The following is a 20,232-nucleotide window of genomic DNA, read 5'->3' on the forward strand; positions in this document are numbered from 1 at the left end:
AGTGTCTACATTTTCTGGAGAAAATAAGCTAAAACACTGGATAAATGGTTTAATGGAAGTTAAGTAAAACTGTTTTTCTCTAGATAGATCCATTCTAATTGAGTACACAAAGACATGTTGGATCCCAGGAGATCTGAGTAAGTCTGTCTCTTGTTTTGTGCCAAAACAATAAAGACTTAGCAAATCCGTTGTCAGAAATCCTAATCAAGTGCAGCATGAATTGAATGTTTTAAGTAGGAAATTTCATTCAGCATAAATTGTACGGATGCACAAATCAAATATCAATAATTCCACAATCATGTAAAATCATGACCAGTAATGATTAATGTAGTAAAGAGAAGTAAAATTAAATAAAAACATGTAGATGAGGATCCGTGTGTTTGAATAGGACATAGTGATATCAATATTTTAGGATTGCACAAGGTTAAAGGGGTATTCTGCTGTGAAGATCTTATCCCTTGTCCAAAGGATAGGGGATAAAATGTTGGTGCATGGGGGTCCCGCCCAACACCCCAGTCAATCGGTGCATGGAGCAAACTCTGCTTCTTGCCCGATGACTGGCGATACCGGCCGCCACATCCCCTCCATTCACCTCTATAGGAGGAGGTGTGATGGCTATGTACTGGTTGTCACTCCCACTCCCATAGACACGAATTGAGGGGGGCATGGCCTGACATCACAAACACAAATACCTTCTACCTGTTGCTCATTGCTTTGTCATTCTCTGCTTTGGAGGAAGTGTGTCCTCACTCTGCGTCTGACTCATCTTCCCTGGGTCTGCTGTGCTGGGTCATCTCATTTAATCACTGCAGGCTGCTCTGGAACCCCCTCATCCCTTTTTTGCATGCTGCAGTCTAATAGAACAGTAGTGAGCACAGAGGAGTGCTTATCCCACCCTCACTTACTAGACTTTGTCTATGCCTGTGCACAAAATATGGTGCTGCAGCTAGGCAGGATTGTGTTCTGTTTTTTATTTTATTTTTTTAAGCCATGATTTCTATAAAAACAAAATAAAAATGAAGTATATAAGAAAAGTTAAAGGGGTACCCCACTGGAAAATATATATTTTTTTTAAATCAACTAATGCTCTACTGCTCTCTGCTTACACCTCTGTCCATTTTAGGAACTGTCCAGGGCAGGAACAAATCCCCATAGCAAACCTATCCTCCGGACAGTTCCTAAAATGGACAGAGGTGTCAGCAGAGAGCACTGTGGTCAGACAGAATGGAAATCCAAAAAGAAAAGAACTTCCTGTGGAGCATACAGCAGCTGATAAGTATTGGAAAGATTACGATTTTTAACCCCTTAAGGACCAGGCCCATTTTGGCCTTAAGGACCAGACCAATTTTATTTTTGCATTTTCGTTTTTTCCTCCTCTCCTTCTAAAAATCATAACTCTCTTATATTTCCATCCAAAGACCCATATGAGGGCTTGTTTTTTGCGTCACCAATTGTACTTTGCAAAAAACATCACTTATTTTACCATAAAATGTACGGCGCAGCCAAACAAATATTATTTATGTGGGAAAATTGAAAAGAAAAACACAATTTATCAAATTGGAAGGTTTTGTTTTCACGCTGTAAACTTTTCGGTAAAATGACATGTTTTCTTTATTCTGTGGGTCAATATGATTAAAATTATACCCATGTTATATGCTTTTCTATAATTGTACTGCTTAAGAAAAATCTCAAAACATTTTAACAAAATTAGTATGTTTGAAATTGCCCTATTTTGACCACCTATAACTTTCTCATTCTTCCGTATACGGGGGCTGTATGAGGGCAAATTTTTTTCCGTCATGATCTGTAGTTTTTATCAGTACTACGTTTGCTTAGGTTTTACTTTTTATACGTTTTTTATTAATTTTTTGGGAATAAAATGTGACAAAAAAGCAGCAATTTTGGACTTTTTAAAAAAAATTTACGTTTAGGTCATACACCATACGGGATGATTAACAATGTATTTTAATAGTTCATACTTTTACGCATGCGATGATACCAAATATGTGTATACATTTTTTTTTTTTTTACGCTCTTTTGTGGGTAAAATGGGAAAAACGGATGTTTTACTTTTTTATTGGGGGCGGGGATTTTTCACTTTTTTTACTTTTTTATTTAACATTTTTTAAACTTTTTTTTTACACTTTTTATGTCCCCATAGGGGACTATTCATTGCAATCAGTTGATTGCTAATACTGTTCAGTGCTATGTATAGGACATAGCACTGCTCAGTATTATCGGTCATCTTCTGCTCTGGTCTGCTCGATCTCAGACCAGAGAAGAAGACCCCGGGAGACAGCTGGAGCAAGGTGAGGGGACCTCCGGCCACCATGTTGGATAATCGGATCCCCGCGGCAGCGTTGAGGGCGATCCGATCATCTATTCAAAGTACCGCACTGCTGCAGATGCCGTGATCTATATTGATCACAGCATCTGAGGGGTTAATGGCGGACATTCGCGCGATTGTGGATGTCCGCCATTATTGGCAGGTCCCTGGCTGCTGATAGAAGCCAGAACCTGCCGGGCATGACGCAAGCACCGCTCGGTGCTCGCGATCATGGCAGTGCGTAAACCACGTCACCATGACATACATTTACGTCCATTGTCATTAAGGGGTTAAATAGAAGTAATTTACAAATCTGTTAAACTTTCTGGTACCAGGTGATTTAAAAAAAATTTTTTTCCAGGGGAGTACTCCTTTAATGTTTTGCCAAGATGTACAACATATGCAAAGTTTTTGAATCTGACAGTGCCCAATGAAGACAAATTATATATTCACAGACTAATGCTGTATACACAATTAGCAGATTTATTGCAGATATTTGCACACCTGTATCATTCAGCAACCAGCAAAAATATATATATGTGTATGTTGCTTAAGGCCATGTTCACACACCATAAAATCAGAAAAATTCTTGTCAAACTGCTTTTTTTGTTCATATCCATTTTCACTTGTAAATGGGGGAAAAAAAGGTTGGCAAAGCAAAACATGTCTTTATTAGAGTATGTTAACATGGCCTTAAAATAGATTTTTAGTTTCCACAATTTCTGCAACAAAGGTACCACATGTGAATACAGTCAATTCCAACAAAAGCACAGGATTAGAAACTGATTGTTCTTTATTATTTATTTTTCTCTTGAATACAAAATGAAGCAACTTACTAAATAGTATTAAATACATTTTATACCATGTAGCTGCTGCTTAGAAAAAAGACAGACTTTCTGCTCTCTAAGTGCTAGAGATAGCAGCAGCAAGGGTGTAATGTCTGTTTATTTGTATTTTGCATTTTTCTGTTTTGGTTCCTGTTCAGACTTTATGTTTATATCTGAACAGATTCTGTGTTTATTCTCCCTGGTTTGGGAAGAGTTAATGCTTCCTGCCTTCAGCACTGGAAGGATATATAAGGCCTTTTCAGGTGCTGTTCTGGGCTGGTAATTAGACCTGTACTCTGACATTGTCTTGTTTTTAATGTACCTTAACTATGTCTGCCTGAGCACATGTATCCTGACTTTTAACCATGGTATACTGTCCTGTTTGATATATAGATTTTAGCTTGCCTTGCTTTAATACCTTTGTCGGGTTATAGTATCCTTTTATTGTTCGTTCTGCAGATGTTTTGTGTTTCCTTAGTCCATATTCACACTATGCATTTGTCAGTCCAGTTTTGACTTTGTTTGATCCTGTATCTCCTAGGATAGAACCCCTGAGCCTTGTGCTATCTGTATATCTAGGAGTGAGTTATTCTTGTGTCTGTACCAGTGTTTGCTTGTATTTTGGATTTTTGTTTCCTCCTAAGCTAGTATCCTGTTTTGAGACAAGTGTGAATGATGCTCTTGATTTCCTAACCTGTTTCTATGCTAGATCCTGCTTTTGTTGTATTTTTATTGCATTTCTGTTATGTTCATGACTTGTTCTCCAACTTTGTACAGTTCCGTTTTTTTTTTCTTTACTTCAACACCCATGCACTGTGGCGGAAGGAAGGGACTTGGTCCAGGTTGTCAATCCTTCGTTTAGGGCAAATGGGCAAGTAGGCAGGGTGAGTGATTTTTAGGGACAGCTTTAGGGCTCACTTCTCCCTGCCCTCCAGTTCATGACAAATGTTAATGCTATGTTCACACGGGGGAATGTCCAAATTCTCTGTGCGGACATTCCCCTGGCAGTGGAGAGCCAGCTTGACATGCCGGCGCTAGGATCGATCGGAAATGTTCTGTCTCATAGATGGTAATGTATTTCAGTTCGTAGTCTGCAAAATAAAATAGACATGTCTATTGTTTCTGAGGACAAGGGAATTTGAATTTCTGCACCAGATGTTTCTGCCACGGAAATTCTGCTATGTGAACAGCGCAGCAGAATCCCATTGAAATGCTTCTGCAGAATTCCATGCAGAATAGCCTAAAGGGGTTACATATCAGATCAGATTATGAACAAGAGAAAGATAATTCTTGGAGGGAAACTGTACATAAAGAGAAGAGCACAAAAATTATTTTGTAGGAGAGAATCATGAGAAAAGAAGCAAAAAAGGTCAAGCAAAAGTTTAGAAGCAGATTAAATAAGTATAACATATGGCAAATACCATAATATTTAAAGAAATATCTTCAAGTTTTAACTTTATAGAACAAAACCTGTATAAATTAGGCATCATTTAATTGTATGGAACTACAGAATAAAGAAAATATGTCATTGTTTCTGAAAAGGGCACTGTGTAGAAATGAAATCCCCCAATATTGCAAAATTAAAATGCTTCTTAATTTTTTATTTTGCCCCAGAAATATATATTTTTTTTTTCACCATAGATTTTGTGGTAATTAAATTTCAAAGTACATTTGGTGTTGCAAAAAACAAGCTGCCATGACTGACTGGGGGACAGGGAGAGTGAGCCCTAAACTCACCCTAAAAACACACTCTCCCTACTTACTTGCTCATGAACCCTAAGCGGTGAACTTGGAGCTGGTCACTGCCTGCGCTAAAGTGCTGTGGCGTAAAAACACATAATGTACATAGTCAAAATGAAATGGACAATTATTGTACCCCCTTTAACCCCTTAAGGACTCAGGGTTTTTCAGTTTTTGCACTTTTTGTTTTTTCCTCCTTACCTTTTAAAAATCATAACCCTTTCAATTTTCCACCTAAAAATCCATATTATGACTTATTTTTTGCGTCACCAATTTTACTTTGCAGTGACATTAGTCATTTTACCCAAAAATTCACGGCGAAACGGGGGAAAAAATCATTGTGCGACAAAATCGGTATGATTTTTGTTTTGATCTGACTTTTTGATCACTTTTTATTCATTTTTTAATGGTATAAAAACTGACCAAAAATAAGCTTTTTTGGACTTTCGAATTTTTTTGCGCGTACGCCATTGACCGTGCGGTTTAATTAATGATATATTTTTATAGTTCGGACATTTACACATGCGGCGATACCACATATGTTTTTTTTTTTTTTTATTTACGCAGTTTTTTTTTTTTTTTTATGGGAAAAGGGGGGTGATTCAAACTTTTATTAGGGAAGGGGTTAAATGACCTTTATTAACACTTTTTTTTAACTTTTTTTTTTTTGCAGTGTTATAGCTCCCATAGGGACCTATAACACTGCAAACACTGATCTCTCATACTGATCACTGGCGTGTATTAACACACCTGTGTTCAGTGTTATCGGCGCTTGACTGCTCCTGCCTGGATCTCAGGCATGGAGCAGTCATTCGTCGATCGGACACGGAGGAGGCAGGTAAGGGCCCTCCCGGTGTCCTGTAAGCTGTTCGGGACGCAGCGATTTCACCGTGGCGGTCTCGAACAGCCCGACTGACTAGCCGGGATACTTTCACTTTCACTTTAGAAGCGGCGGTCAGCTTTGACCGCTGCTTCTAAAGGGTTAATACCGCACATTGCCGCGATCGGCGATGTGTGGTATTAGCCGCGGGTCCCGGCCATTGATGTATATATATACGTCCTGCATTGTTAAGGGGTTAAAGAGGGGCCACTGGACCCTCAAAAAAAACATAAAACAAGCATAAAGAAAATCATGCCAAAATTTTTTTTTACAAAAAGTACCTGGGCATCCAGGTGGCTCCACGATGCTTGGCTCAGGAACGGAGGAACACCATACTGCAGCAGACAGGCCGAAGAGGTCCTTGCATCTGGTCCACTTGAAAACAGAGTCAGGTTAGGTTTCCACTTTTCTTTTTTTTCAAAAAACGCCAATAAAAACACCCATTCTGCAGCATGAAGGTTTTTTTTTTTTTTTTGTGGAAAAAATGCTGCGGACAGACGTTAGCTGCAAGTCGATAGGGAACTGCAAAATGGCATATCCACTTGGCGTTTTTCTGTTTGGTGTTTTTTTTCTCCTTTTGGCGTTTTTCAGCTATTTTTGGCTCCTTGGCAGTTTTTCAAAATTGACCTCTTGTTGAGACATTGGCATTTTTTAAGGAAAATCTTGATGTTTTCCTCCCATAGAAGTCTATGGGAGTGAAAAAAAAAGCCAAGAAAAACGCCATGTGGGTTTTACCTTTGGCATTTTTGCAGATGTTTTTTATTCTTTTTTAGGCTTTAGCGATCCAAAAAAGTGATGGAAATACCTTTTTTAATAAAATTTTGTAGGGTACCATTAAAAAAATTATAATAAAACAGATACAGTAGTGATGGGATGTATTTAACTAAATGTATCTTTTTTATAACAACATTTTTATTAATTTTTAAACAGGGATAAATGTATGTGGGCGGGCAGGACACTAAAAAATGTAGCCGACAATAATAAAAATGTAGTGTGTGTGTGTTTTTCACATTTTTTTAACAGTCTAACAAGCTTTAACAAACTGTTCCATGATGGTAATAGTAGTACCTGTACTAATTGACAGATCTCCCCGGGTCTGTTGCGATCCTTCTGTATCATTTATAGATGCAGCCAGACGTTCTTATATGGTCCCCTGCACTGCCGTATATATACACCTGCTCATATTTCCCACAGAGAGCTGTGATTAGCAAGATGGTTCCAGCCAATCACAACTCTCTGTGGGAAATATGAATGGGTGTATATATATATATATATATATATATATATATATATACGTCAGTGCAGGGGACTATAGAAGAGTGGCCGCCCACATCTATACATTATACAGGATGATTGCATCAGGTGTCAGAAGTACACTCGCTGCGATCTGTCTATTAATGCAGGTACTACAGCTCCCAGCATGGAACAGAGTGTTCTCCATGGTGGGAGTAGTAGTACCTGCAGTTAAGGACAGATCTCAGTAGGTGTCACTCCTGACACCCGATGCGATCATCCTATCAGTTGCAGAGATGCGGAGAGGCTCTGTACATTGCTCGCATCTCTGCACTATACTCTGGCAGGCCAGTGATATGAATAGAATTTGCATCACTGATTCATATCAGAGAGCGGGGATTGGCTGCAACCATCTGGCCAATCCCCACTCTGGGCGGAAAATATGAATGAGTGAGGTGAATACCTATTCACATCACTGGCTGGCCTGAGTACAGAGCAGAGATGTGAGCAATGTATAGAGCCGCTCCGCATCTCTGAAATATATAGGACGATTACATCAGGAGTGACACCCGGGACGATCTTTCTATTAGTAAAGGTACTACTACTCCCATTATGGAACAGTATGTTCCATGCTGGGAGTAGTAGTACTACCTAAAGAATTTTAAAAATGGAGAAAAAAAGTGAAACACACCTTATTAGAAATTAATTAAAAATTTGCCATAAAAAATAAAAATGTCATTAAATAAAAAAAAAATTCCCATCCCTATTGCATCCTGTTTTATATATACATATATATATATATATATATATATATATATATATATATATTTTTTTTTTTTTTTTTCGTACCCAACAAATTTAGAAAAAAACACCAAAGGCGCCGAAAAAAGCTATTTCCACACAAACTCAAAAATGGCAGAAAAAATGCCAGAAAAAAATGCCAAAACATAGGAAAAACATGTGGCAGTTTTTCTGGCATTTTTTACTGGCATTTTTTTTAAATGTAAAAAAAAAAATAAGTTGAAACCTAGCCTCAGGAACATGGAAAGTGGCACCAGAGCAGGGGGATGGCTGGTTATTCTATCATGACCGACTGGGGGACAGGGAGAGTGAACCCTAAACTGACCCTAAAAACACTCTCCCTGCCTACTTGCCCATACACCGTAAGCGGTGAATCAACAACTTGGAGACGGTCCCTGCATGTGCTACAGTGCTGTGGTGTAAAAGCACATAATATACATAGTCGGTCACAGGCCAGAACAGAAACAAAAAACTACTAGACAACCAGATATACCAAACAGGATACAAATACTAACAGGGCAGAATATAAGCAAGCAAACTGATAAGGAAACATAGGACACTGTTCACACTGGGACACAGAGCAAACAAACTGGACAACCCACTCCACAAAAGGATTAACCATTAATAATAAAGCCAAATAGACTAATGGCCAGCGGGCACACTCCACCATGTTATAAGGATGCTGACCCAGTAGGAAACAGAAATATAAAACACAGAACTTCATAAAAAAGGATACAAGAACATCAAACTCTACAATGTAGAGGAACACTGGTCAGGATACTAGACAGGATATTTCTCAAGATCTAAAACTAGAACTATATGAGTTTTAATAGACTCCAGGACACCAAACAAGAATTATAAAATACAGAGCACGGATAACACTAGCAGGACTAACTCAGTGTGAATACAGACAAAGCATTATGAAAAAACATAGTCCTAAAACCGACTAATGTAGCAGACTAAAATAAAAGGAGAATGCTATATAACCATGGCTTAGAACCCAGATAAAATGACAAGATAAATACAAGGAAAATGCTCAAGCAGACATAGTCAGAATATTGCACAAACAGACATAGTGGCATTAAACTAAATACCCAGCACTAAATGCAGGAGAAGTCTGGCTTAAAATAGACACACCCTAGTTCTCATTCGTTCAGAGCATTAACCATTCCCTATCCAGGGAGAATAGAAAACTGCTCTGAAAAACCTAGTGTATGAATACACACCTAAATAGAAAAATACAAAAACAAATAAACGGACACAAGCCCTAATTTGGGTCTGTAGGTAAAAAATGTAAACCGTAAAAAGAAAAGATCAATTACAATTATAAAAAGTAAAAATGCAAAAATGAAAACTAGCCTAGTTCTTAGGGGATAAAAGGTTGTCTTATGACACTTAAAGATATAAAATACACTTGGTTTTCAACAGCATCCAACACAACCTAAAACTTTATTCCCACTTGCAGAGGGCAGGCTGGTCGTCCTATGTTTCAAATGTTGAGTGTGCCAGAAAGCAAGCCTGCATGCCATAGCCAAAGGATGCACATTTTTGCCAGTCAATGGCCACTGTATGATGTTGTGCTTTTGCCCACATATGGCAGAGTGCTGCATGAACAAGCTCCTCAGGAGTTGAGGGTATGTTACATTTTTTAGTTAGTCTGCTGAGAAAATCACTTTTACTCTCACTGCCCTTACTGGAAATGGGGACAGGCTACCTGCATTCTCATAATATGTGAGGTGGTCTCTGTAGTCTGACCCCCTAAGTAGGGGACTAAAATGCATTTCTTTGTAAGAACAATTATATTTTCAACATGACTATCCTTAGAGACATGTGGGAGAATGAAACAGCTGAAAAAATGCTCAAACAGTTTTACTATACTATAATTAAAATTGGCTATTTACAAAACTAATGTTTTATATTATGTATTTGTGTAATTTATTGTATATTTTTTATTTAGATATTTATTTATTGTGCTGATCTCTGCTGATGCAAATTTGGTTAGTGCAAACATTTACCTCAGTGACTAAGGTTATTGTGGTAAAAAATGGAGAGAACTTTGCATTCAGCATGTGAATTAAATGCTTAGTCAATTCTTTGTAGAATAATATCAAACAATAGGATAGACTAGCTCTAGTCAGAAACATGCATTATGGCAAAAACCCAATGAATACATGACTGTAGAAGTTAAGTAATATGCATCGCTTTACTGTGCTTGAAAGTGTCTGTTCAAATATTACTTTGATACATTACTTGATATTCGTACAATGTAACAGCATAGAATAGAAATGTATTTTTTACTGTGTATATAACTTCTTTCAATTTGTTTATCCAATTTAGATTTATGTGAAAACTTCTGAGATTGAAAAATTGTGTATATGAGCCTAATGTAAAATAACAATATTTAAATGGGAAAATGTAAAGAATTTATGGCTTGATTATATGCAACGCAACCTCCATGAGTTTTACTTGACATTTTATAGCAGCAAATGCTAAAAGAATAAAAATAAATAAATATTTTTTTTAAGTACTAAGTTAATTTAATGAAACTGCAGTTTTTCAGCCAAAGGCAGAAGTAGATTCCAAAAAATGGAAAATACAAAGGAAGGATTTATACTTCTGTCCTGCTGAACTGAATCAACAATTGACTTTGGCTCATAAACTGCATTAAAAAAAAACAAAAAAAAAACCTGTGTGAGATCAGCCTAAGTGTAGCTGGGTTCAATGTCCCCAGGGACATCCAATCCACTCCACGAATTGGTCAAAATTTATGTTACATTTTTACAGTTAGATGATAGTGACATTAAACATTGCATTCTGTTATTGTGCTTAAAGAGACATACATTGTCACAGGTAAACAAGAAAATGACAGCAGCAAACTGCTACCTCTAAGATATATGTATGATATATATATGTATGATTGCATTTCATTTTATTGCTCAGAAATTGTAGGTTTTGTGATAGCCCAACAGGGGTATACCTATAGTATAGGATCTATCCCAAATCACCTAACTGTAATGGGATGGTACACACTAGTTGACCAAATGGTAGACTAAGTGGCCACATTTATCATTGTAGTGTAAGTGAAGCATTTTTTTTACACCTTTTTTTGTGTGTTGGTAATGTGCAGGAGCACCAAATGTATTAAATGGTCAAAGAGCATTTGATAAATTTTGTGCAGGTGACATTTTCTGAAATTTCTCTCTTCACATACACCAAAAAGCTACACCATGTCTGGGCTGGTGTAGTTTTAGAGACTTTTCAGTGGCTTTGTGCCTTTTTTGCTCCTTTTCACAAAAAGGCGCAGTTGATAAAACCCTTCCATATCATGTCTTTTGCCAAAATCAGTGGATTGCAACTCAAAATCAGGAGAAATGTGTAAACAAAAAAGGGCAAAAAAAGGCGCAAAAAACCCTGCTTGCTCCTTTTTTGCCCCTTTTTAAGACACAAAAAACAGTCTAAAGACAATGATAAATGTGGGCCAGTACCTTTATTTTTCTCTACAGCAGTGCGCACTTCTATACTATTATATTTAGTATATAATAATATAATAGTTGTGTGAGATGTGTGAGATGTATTAACACATTTTTGTTTTTAGCTTTACATTGCTACAGGGGCATACACAGGATTTCTTAATGGGAGAGGGGGAGGGAATCAGGGTTAAAAAATTACAATTCCACCACACCATGACACTATATGACCACATATCCCCAGACTGTTACTAAATAGAATAAAATACTATACACAAACAAATATTCCCCCCATACAGAGTAAATATTAGCTCTACACAGGCTCTGCAGACTGTATAAGAGATTACAGTGTGGATACATCCAGTAGTTAACAGATGATGATTCTTTGATCGGAGTCGATCACTTTCCGTTATGCACATCCATCTGGCCCAGACCACCAGGATGTTTTCTTTCAGCCACAGCCCAGAACTTGCTAGACAGACATCTTCTGCATTTTTCCAACACCCTCCTTTCCCTCGATCTAAATCGTAAAAACCCCTACACATTAACCCCTTAAGGATGCAGGGTTTTTCCGTTTTTGCATTTTCATTTTTTCCTCATCCCCTTCTAAAAATCATGACGCTTTCAATTTTGCACCTAAAATTCCATATTATGGCTTATTTTTTGCCACTACTTTGCAGTGACATTAGTTGTTTTACCACAATATTCATGGCGAAATGGAAATTTTTTTTATTGCGTGACAAAATTGAAAAAAAATGCAATTTTGTACATTTTTGGGGCTTCCGTTTCTACACAGTACATTTTTTCAGTAAAAATTACATCTTAGCTTTATTCTGTAGCTCCATATGGTTAAAATGATACCCTACTTATATAGGTTTAATTTTGTATTACTTATAAAAAAAATCATAACTAAATGCAGGAAAATGTATATGTTTAAAATTGTCATCTTCTGACCCCTATTACTTTTTTATTTTTCCACATACAGGCCGGTATGAGGGCTCATTTTTCGCGACGTGTTCTGAGGTTTTTATTGTTACCCTTTTTATGTTGATAAGATTTTTTGATCACTTTTTATTCATTTTTTCATGATATAAACAGTGACCGATAATACGCTATTTTGGACTTTGTCATTTTTTTGCGCATACGCCATTGACCGTGCAGTTTAATTGACAATATATTTTTATAGATCGGACATTTCCGTAAGCGGCGATACCACATACCGTATTTATCGGCGTATAACACGCACTTTTTAGGCAAAAATTTTTAGCCTAAAGTCTGTGTGCGTGTTATACGCCGATACACCCCCAGGAAAGGCAGGGGGAGAGAGGCCGTCGCTGCCCGCTTCTCTCCCCCCTCCTTTCCTGGGGTCTAGAGCGCTGCTGTCGGCCCTTTTCACCCCCTGGTTATCGGCGACGCTGCCCGTTCTGTCCCCCTGACTATCGGTGCCGGCGCCGATAGCCAGGGAGAGAGAAGCGGCGCCGACAGCCAGGGGGAGAGAAGGGGCAGCGGCACCCATTGCCGGCGCCGCTGCCCCGTTGCCTCCCCCCATCCCCGGTGGCATAATTACCCGACTCCGGTCCGCGCTGCTCCAGGCCTCCGTCGTGCGTCCCCGGCGTCATTGCTATGCGCTGAACGGCGCGGCGCATGACGTCAGAGCGCCGCGCCGTGCATAGCAACGACGCTGGGGACGGAGGCCTGGAGCAGCGCGGACCCGACTCAGGTAATTATGCCACCGGGGATGGGGGGAGGCAACGGGGCAGCGGCACCGGCAATGGGTGCCCCTTCTCTCCCCCTGGCTGTCGGCGCCGCTTCTCTCCCCCTGGCTATCGGCGCCGGCACCGATAGTCAGGGGGACAGAACGGGCAGCGGCGCCGATAACCAGGGGGTGAAAAGGGCCGACAGCAGCGCTCTAGACCCCAGGAAAGGCAGGGGGAGAGAAGCGGGCAGCGACGGCCTCTCTCCCCCTGCCTTTCCTGGGGGTATATCGGGGTATACACGCGCACACACGCACCCTCATTTTCCCATGGATATTTGGGTAAAAAACTTTTTTTACCCAAATATCCTTGGTAAAATGAGGGTGCGTGTTATAGGCCGGTGCGTGGTATACCCCGATAAATACGGTATGTTTATTTTTATTTACACAGGTTTTTTTTTATTAAATGGGAAAAGGGGGTGATTCTTTTATTAGGGAAGGAGTTAAATGTTCTTTATAAAAATTAGAAAAAAAAAACACACCCCTAGTGGCTATTACATTGAACATACCGATTTCAAATACAGATCATATACCGATCTCAAATACAGATCATTGACACGGCAAAGATCAGTGTTATTGGCGGTCGATTGCTCAAGCCTGGATTTCAGGCTTGGATTATTAATGTATCACTGGGGAATTATTCTTCAATAAGAACACCCCTTTCCCCATGAGAATTCTCACTATCAGGGTGTATTGATAAAGGTGCCCTTGGAGAGAGAAATTATGCTGTATATATAAAGTTAAGGAACATCCAATAAGGCAGTGATGAAAAAATAATATATAACTTTTATTCTGATTCTTTTCTAAAATAAGAGAATTAAAAAGTCCATAGCTAGCAGTATAATTGGTCAACACAGGACCGTGCTCATGAGATGGGTATGGGGTAACAGGTGAATACCTATATCTAAATAGTCCTACCTCATCCTAGGACTATCCCTCACTACATTTAGTGTGGGTGGGGGTGGGGTTTAGTGATTTCCACTCGCAGGTGGTTAGCTAATTAATCTCTCATACTCCTGTCCAACACGTTTCTCCCACTTGTTTTAAGGGTTCATCAGGGAACCGAGGAGGGAATAATAGGCTACCAGTATATAATCATATCACACAAGGGTACATAGAAATAGGTATATATGGACTAAGTTCAGATCAGTAGTTAGTCAAGATCAGTAGGTAGTCAAATACAGACCAGATAAATACTAGATAAAAAGGATGGATATGTCAGTCAGTCACTGGCAAGTTGGAACCACAGTTGATGTCCAGATTGGTAAGTTTACAGTCCGAAACAGTCATTCAGAGTGATGTGTACACCGTCAAAAAGTCCATAGTCAATCTGATAACCGCAACCCACCATGTCATAACTTTAAATTAAGTAAAACATATAAATTATCTATATATAACACCACAGCTATATAGGGTATGTGGTGTCACATCCATGTAGATTCCAATATTGACGATAGCACAGAGTGATTATTACTTCCACAGAGGTATATAGTAACACTCAGGTTCTATATATAGAGATGAACTGTGAAGACATAATTAGACAAAAAATGTGTTTGTATAAGAAATATTACATATGTCATAATAGGATGATGTAGACAAAAATAAATAAATAAATAGATTCATACCTTGGTTTTAAATAACCATGTATGAAAACTTGGGTGGTTGATTCTCCTATGTGGACTGGCGGTATTTATTGTACTCTGGACCATGTGATCTAAAATAAGCATCATATTCCATTTACATTATGCATTGTTGCTAGTTGTCATTAATAGCTTACTTGTTATTACTCACCCCAGCAACTGATAATGCCCTGGTAGATCTACTGACAGATTGCCATCTAAGGTCTAATTAGACCTTCCACCTTGGGGCCTGAAGTGAAAAATACAATAACGAAGCCCTCCCTTGGTCTGAAGGCACTTACCCTGTCCTTGGCCTCTAGATGCTTGGACATCACTTGATGGAAGCGATGTGCCATGATCCCGGCGTTTTCACTATTTTATACCAGTGAGCCGGAAGTGTGTCATAGGAGGCGCGGCTATGTGCCTTCAGACCAAGGGAGGGCTTTGTTATTGATGGAAACTATATGCGTCCAATTTGGGGCACATATCTTTTCTCATAGCACTGTATTGTATTTTTCACTTCAGGCCCCAAGGTGGAAGGTCTAATTAGACCTTAGATGGCAATCTGTCAGTAGATCTACCAGGGCATTATCAGTTGCTGGGGTGAGTAATAACAAGTAAGCTATTAATGACAACTAGCAACAATGCATAATGTAAATGGAATATGATGCTTATTTTAGATCACATGGTCCAGAGTACAATAAATACCGCCAGTCCACATAGGAGAATCAACCACCCAAGTTTTCATACATGGTTATTTAAAACCAAGGTATGAATCTATTTATTTATTTATTTTTGTCTACATCATCCTATTATGACATATGTAATATTTCTTATACAAACACATTTTTTGTCTAATTATGTCTTCACAGTTCATCTCTATATATAGAACCTGAGTGTTACTATATACCTCTGTGGAAGTAATAATCACTCTGTGCTATCGTCAATATTGGAATCTACATGGATGTGACACCACATACCCTATATAGCTGTGGTGTTATATATAGATAATTTATATGTTTTACTTAATTTAAAGTTATGACATGGTGGGTTGCGGTTATCAGATTGACTATGGACTTTTTGACGGTGTACACATCACTCTGAATGACTGTTTCGGACTGTAAACTTACCAATCTGGACATCAACTGTGGTTCCAACTTGCCAGTGACTGACTGACATATCCATCCTTTTTATCTAGTATTTATCTGGTCTGTATTTGACTACCTACTGATCTTGACTAACTACTGATCTGAACTTAGTCCATATATACCTATTTCTATGTACCCTTGTGTGATATGATTATATACTGGTAGCCTATTATTCCCTCCTCGGTTCCCTGATGAACCCTTAAAACAAGTGGGAGAAACGCGTTGGACAGGAGTATGAGAGATTAATTAGCTAACCACCTGCGAGTGGAAATCACTAAACCCCACCCCCACCCACACTAAATGTAGTGAGGGATAGTCCTAGGATGAGGTAGGACTATTTAGATATAGGTATTCACCTGTTACCCCATACCCATCTCATGAGCACGGTCCTGTGTTGACCAATTATACTGCTAGCTATGGACTTTTTAATTCTCCTATTTTAGAAAAGAATCAGAATAAAAGTTATATATTATTTTTTCATCACTGCCTTATTGGATGTTCCTTAACTTTATATATATTTCAGGCTTGGAGCAATCAATCGGCGATCGGACACGACGTAGGCAGGTAAGGGGACCTCCACTTGCGATCTAGCTGATCGGGACATCGCAATTTCACCGCGATGGTCCTGATCAGCCCAACTGACCTTCCAGGAAGCTTTTACTTTCATTTTAGACGTGGTGAAAGCCGCATCTAAAGGGTTAATAGTGTGCAGTCCAACGAGCGGTGCCGCGCGCTATTAGCCCAGGGTTCCGGCTGTCATTAGCCGCCGGGACTGACCCGGTATGACGCGGGGTCATGGTGTGACCCCACATTATATACCGGAACCGGGCGCAGGGTGTACAGGTGCGCCCTGCATCCGTAAGAGGTTAAAGTCGGTGGATAAGTGGGTTGGAGCGAAAGGGATAGGTCTCTAAGTTATACCAGTAGGTAGACAGGTTGCCCCAGTATACAGTTTAGGCATCAGTAGGTAGCTTCCCCAGTAGATAGGCCCCTAGTATGTAGTTTCACCAGTATTTAGCCCCCTAGTTAGTAGATTTCCAAGTATATAGACCTCTGTAGGTAGTTTAACCATTATAATTCAGTATGTAGGCCTTAAGACAATTTTAGAGGCCCTCAGAAAGGTTGCTTGTCCAGAACATCAGCTCCAGTGATTGCCTCATTATTTGTGCCCCCGCTAAGAACTGTAGCTTCCCGAGAATATAGACTCAGTAGACAGTTTACCCCTGTAGATAGGCCCTCAGTAGATAGGTTCCATCTAATAAAAACATAATTAGGCTGGGTTCACATATATCCGTCGTCTGGCAAAGTTTTCCTCCGGCGTGCCCCGGAGGGAAACTGATGCTAGAACTGATCCCATTCATTTGAATGGGACAGTTCACAATCATCCAGCGTCTTAATTTTGATGCCGGATGGCTGGACATGCCGGAGGGCACCGGACAGGGGAACGCAGCTTGCTGCGTTCCCCTGTCCGTTGCCCAGAAACAATGGACGCCGCATGCCATGCAACCGATGACAAGTTGTCATCAGTTGTGGCATCAGTTGCGTCAAGATTTAGGCTGAGTTCACCTATGCCGGACATATGTGAACCCAGCCTAACAGAATGAGTGACTTCATTATGAGCCCGTGCATCTCAAGGGAAGAGATGATCCAGGTTTCTAGTACTTGCAGACATGAAGCTACGGCATGAAAGATGAGCACTGCAGTTGTGATGTGGGTATTCTTACCATCAAAAATTGTTCTTACTCAGGCGTTGCAAATAACGCTAAAACTTTTTGGGAGCAAAACAAAACAAAATAAGCAAATATATATATATATATATATATATATATATATATATATATACTTTTTCAGGTTTCCTGAAGCCTACAGTCTTGAAAAGATATGGGTTTTTACAAATATTATGCATAAACCATCATTTACACATAGACCATACTCTTGTCTCCTCTTAAAATAAAACAAGGAGCGAGCATACAATCTTTAGATATATCAGTAAATCACATAAAATTAACATGAACCTACTCTGAAAAAATCTGGAAGTTGGGGGGCTCTCACTATATGTTAATTTACATATATATCGAGGTTTCTGTGTTGCACGTAACCCCACGTGCCAAAAATAAATAGTAAAATATAGGCTACAGACCTCAAGATGTTGCAACTGGTCTGATATATACATTTTAAACATATATATATATATATATATATATATATATATATATATATATATATATATATATCTTGAGGTCTGTAACCTATATTTTACTAATGAATCTACTCTGTTTGGCTGTAGCTTTGGCTCACCTAGCCTTCATGGACTGCCTGCTATAAAAACCCAGAACACCCTCTATTTAGGTTTGGTCACATGTAGGTAAAAATCAGGTAATTTTTTGTGTTGGTTGGGGATATTGAGTAAGTCTAGGACAATTAAAGTGAAAAGAGACAAATGTTTGCTGGCTGTCTAGGTAAAGTGAAGCAGATAGAGACAGACAGACAGACAGACACAGATAGACACTATTCACATCTCAACGCACCTACAGGTAACAGTGCTTACCCACATAGTTTCCAACTAAAAGTTCTCAAGGAAGAGGTGTAACCCCTTAAGAACAAGGCCAATTTTTGTTGTTGCACTTTTGTTTTTTCCTCCTAGCCCTTTCATCTTCCCACACATATAAGGGCTTGTTTTTGCTGAGAAGCTATGTATATTATAATGGGCCACACGTATGCCCAGATAGCCAAAATCTCACAGATCAGATTTAGGAAAATATGTAGCAAAGAGGTGCCATAAAATATAACTTTTAATGGTACACTAAAATCAACCAAAATTACTGTGAAACCAACACTGTATAAAAATAATACACAATTGTTAGTCTAAACCCCAATCAAGGGTTAAATAGCAATAATACTGACAAGATGCAGTTATTCCAAGGTTACTTCACTTGGGCAATAAAATAAAAGCTGTGAAACCGTCACTGATCATGACAGAGAGCAATAGCACTACTATCAAAGGTTATGCACATCATAATAGAAATAAAAAGATTCTCTGTCCAAACGCTTTTCTGTCCCCATTTCCTATCACAATTAGGCATTGGGATGTCTTCAGGGGTAAATAGGGAGAACTCTCGATATGTATCTATATATATATATACAGACAAAGAATTAGTCAGCCAGCACTTTAGTTGATACCAAACTATTATATGGACCTGGCCTACAGGTGCACGCTACTAGGCTAGATATACAGCAACAGAAGAATGCAGCAGCACACTGCCAGCACAAGGATATAGGTGAAACATGAAAAAGCAGTTAAAACATGGAGAGCTATACAGCTATGGTGTAATAGATGCAAATGTGAAACTATGAAATAGTGAGGCACTTAGCTCGCAAATTTGTCTCCGCCGGCGGTCAAATAGCTTGGACCGTCCCACCGCGATAAGGTAGCCTCCTTGGGACGGACCCTACACTTTGTATATGCCTCTGTTTGAACAGTTCAGTAAGCATGGCAGGATCTGGAACATCCAAGACACCTTATATACACACCTGATAGAGGTGGGTGGGGTGCAAGGCCAACATGGAGGTAGCCACTCCCCCGTATGTGCAATACAGACAAAGAATTAGTCAGCCAGCACTTTAGTTGATATCAAACTATTATATGGACCTGGCCTACAGGTGCACGCTACTAGGCTAGATATACAGCAACAGAAGAATGCAGCAGCACACTGCCAGCACAAAGATATAGGTGCAACATGAATATGCAGTTAAAACATGGAGAGCTATACAGCTATGGTGTAATAGATGCAAATGTGAAACTATGAAATAGTGAGGCACTTAGCTCGCAAATTTGTCTCCGCCGGCGGTCAAATAGCTTGGACCGTCCCACCGCGATAAGGTAGCCTCCTTGGGACGGACCCTACACTTTGTATATGCCTCTGTGTGAACAGTTCAGTAAGCATGGCAGGATCTGGAACATCCAAGACACCTTATATACACACCTGATAGAGGTGGGTGGGGTGCAAGGCCAACATGGAGGTAGCCACTCCCCCGTATGTGCAATACAGACAAAGAATTAGTCAGCCAGCACTTTAGTTGATATCAAACTATTATATGGACCTGGCCTACAGGTGCACGCTACTAGGCTAGATATACAGCAACAGAAGAATGCAGCAGCACACTGCCAGCACAAAGATATAGGTGCAACATGAATATGCAGTTAAAACATGGAGAGCTATACAGCTATGGTGTAATAGATGCAAATGTGAAACTATGAAATAGTGAGGCACTTAGCTCGCAAATTTGTCTCCGCCGGCGGTCAAATAGCTTGGACCGTCCCACCGCGATAAGGTAGCCTCCTTGGGACGGACCCTACACTGTGTATATGCACAGTGTAGGGTCCGTCCCAAGGAGGCTACCTTATCGCGGTGGGACGGTCCAAGCTATTTGACCGCCG

The sequence above is a fragment of the Hyla sarda genome, chromosome 2, assembly GCF_029499605.1.
Source record: "Hyla sarda isolate aHylSar1 chromosome 2, aHylSar1.hap1, whole genome shotgun sequence".
Lineage (NCBI taxonomy): Eukaryota > Metazoa > Chordata > Amphibia > Anura > Hylidae > Hyla > Hyla sarda.